Below are 2,845 nucleotides of genomic sequence, written 5' to 3'. Positions count from 1 at the left end.
CGTTTTTGTATTTGTTTTAATTCCAAATATATTGAGCAGCCCCGTTTGTCCTTGTTAGAAGTGTGGCTTAAGTTTTCTATTGTGCTGCTCGGAAGTGCATTTCTTAGGAGTTTCTCATTACGATCTATTTCATTCCTACGATTTTATTTCAGCCCCTTTGTTCTGAAATTGTTCCGGCTGTATCAGACATTAAATAAAATATTTTCACCTGTAGATATAAGATAACTACAGGTCTCACTTAGCAGCAGGTGAGGTCCCCGGTGTTTATTAATGAGTTGGTAAAGGCTGGGTATATTTATCCTGAAATGACAGTGCTAGGGCACCAGCGGGAGCCTGCCTGTCCCATCACGTGTCAGTGTTATAGTCCCTGAAGCCAGACTGCAAGAATTTGCCTAGAAGTTTTCTAAGTTGGTAAATTGCTTGTTGATGTCTCCTATTAGGTCCTTGCTATGACCCCAGGTGTCAGGACTTAGAGCTGAAAGAATTACAAGGTGGAATCCATCCTGTTACCCTCACTCTGTCACCCTCCCAGACAACCTCACCCCCCCCCACCGACACCCTTCTGCATCATCTTTCTCTTCTTTCCTAACTATAAGTATCTAACCACTGAACTTCCCTTCTGTCTCAATTGTCCTCAATCAGATTTTCCATCATTTCCATCTCCCGACATTAAAGAGAAAAGAAACTTGAACAGATCTACCCCTGTGGTGGAGGAATTACTAGTAACATTTACAGGCTCTTATAAACTGAGTTAAATTAAATTGGACGTTATTAGAAAAAGGTACTTGAAATCCTCTGTAGGTCCTGGGGAGGGGGCACAGAGTTCTTTGAAACGAATTCTGGATAGGAGAAAAGGATGAGAAGACTCTACAAACCATATTTAAGGAGGGTCTCAGAATATAGCGCTTCGTGGGACAGCAACAGTGTTCACAGCGCTAGTCATTCAGTGGTCAGCACCAAAGGACCATTGCAAGCCAGGCATGGATAATTGAGATTTAATTGTATCCGGTCTTCTTCAAACTCATAATACAGAAAGATAAGCTATTGTAAAAGTAGAATATAAGAAATATGCCATCTAGTGAATGAACACACAGCTTTAAGTGCAGTGACTCAGGGTGTGGCATAAACAAGTGGTGTGTGTCTGTCTGTGTGTGTGTGTGTGTGTGGTGGGGGGCAGGAATGACCTTGGATAGGCTAATGAGACAGGATTTCCCTCTTTAATTGAAGATACAGAATGGGAGTATTGTTAAACCATAAGGTTAAAGGATGACAGAGGATTTTTCAGATGACCATTTAAAGGTACCTGGAGATGGAGAAACAGACAGGCACAATTTATCAAGAGAGTTGTATAAAGAGCAGAGATCTGGACCGGGACAATAGCAGCCTGCAAGATCACTAGCAACCTTGAAAGATGCTTCTAGCAAGGGGTGGTGACCATAAGCTGTACTCTCAAAAGCAATAAAGAGCACTGTAGATGCCAGGGCCTTTATCTGGCTACATGACAAATTCCAGCCAAGTCGAGATTTTGTCTTGCCCTCCGTCATTGACAAAGGCTATCCAACTATTGGCACATGTATTTCTCACTAAGGAAGGCATTTGCCCAGGCACACTAGATTTGACTATTTCTAAGAAATCCCATATAGGGAAACCAAATGGACCTAAGAAGGAATAGCAGGAACTTCTATAACTTTCCCTCCTCTGTCTCCTCGTTTCTAGATTATAAATGCCTTACACAGTTAATATTTTATCATAAACTCAAGACATGCCATGTTCGTAACATCCTAAAGTAGATGCTTCTTCAAGAGCTGTCTTTGCTTATGTGTATGCCCGTGGGACTGTGTGTGGACATAGGCACAGAGGTGCTGGGACCTGTGGAGGCCGCCAGATTCCCACAGCTCTTGACTTACAGGCTGCCTAAAGAGGATGCTGGGAGTCCAGCTCAGGTTCCCTGCAGGAGCAGGAAGCTCAAACCCATCTCTCCCACCCTGTGCTTTGGAACTAGTTTATCTCTATCCATGAAATAGAAGGGTTAAGTATTACTTTAGAAATCAGATAAAAGAAATATTTTAATAGCAAAAAGAAGCCTTTTTCCTGGCTCCTCAGGTGTTCTGGTATATAGTCTAGCAGATCATTACTGTACACTGCCTTTGTGCATACAACATAAAGGGTCAACCTCACAACTATAGTAAACTTAAGGACTTGCTCCTTAACACAAGAGCATGTGACTATGCGATGCATAGAGAGCTTCTGTAACAGGAGCAAAGTTTACAGCTCATTCCAGCCACTAAGATCAGATCCATCAGCAAACTAGAATTCAAGACAAGTGAGCATTACTTTAGTTCCATTTTACAAATGAAGAAAAAAGGCTAAGCGAAGCCTGACACCATCCCCCCAAGGCCGGGTTAGAGTAGACAGCAGAGGCAGTGGGAGAGCAGACAGTCTGGCTACAGTACCTCTGCCTCAATCAATGTTCTGACTGCTTCAGGAGCAGTGGGGACATTCTTCAAGTGTCTGTCCAGTGAACAGACATGAAAAGGAAAGCTAAAGATTGTGGACCTAAGACAACATTTGGCCTTGATCTGATAATGAACAGAAAATAAGGAACACTGAGTCCCCTGTCATTCCGTTACCAGTGTTCTCTGCATTCTCAGCAGCTAGCAGTTTAGGATAGTTGCTGGGGGTACAAGTGGTGGTCTCTGCAGCCTCAGTGTGTGCCAGAGTGCCTGAGGAATCTTCTGCTGCTTTACACCCCTCTCCCTGTCCTCTTCTCTCTCTTCCTCTCTCCCTCTCTCCCTCTCTCCCTCTCTCCCTCTCCCTCTCTCCCTCTCCCTCTCTCCCTCTCCCT

Source organism: Apodemus sylvaticus, chromosome 4 (assembly GCF_947179515.1).
Source record: "Apodemus sylvaticus chromosome 4, mApoSyl1.1, whole genome shotgun sequence".
Lineage (NCBI taxonomy): Eukaryota > Metazoa > Chordata > Mammalia > Rodentia > Muridae > Apodemus > Apodemus sylvaticus.
Note: the sequence above shows the minus strand (reverse complement) of the source record.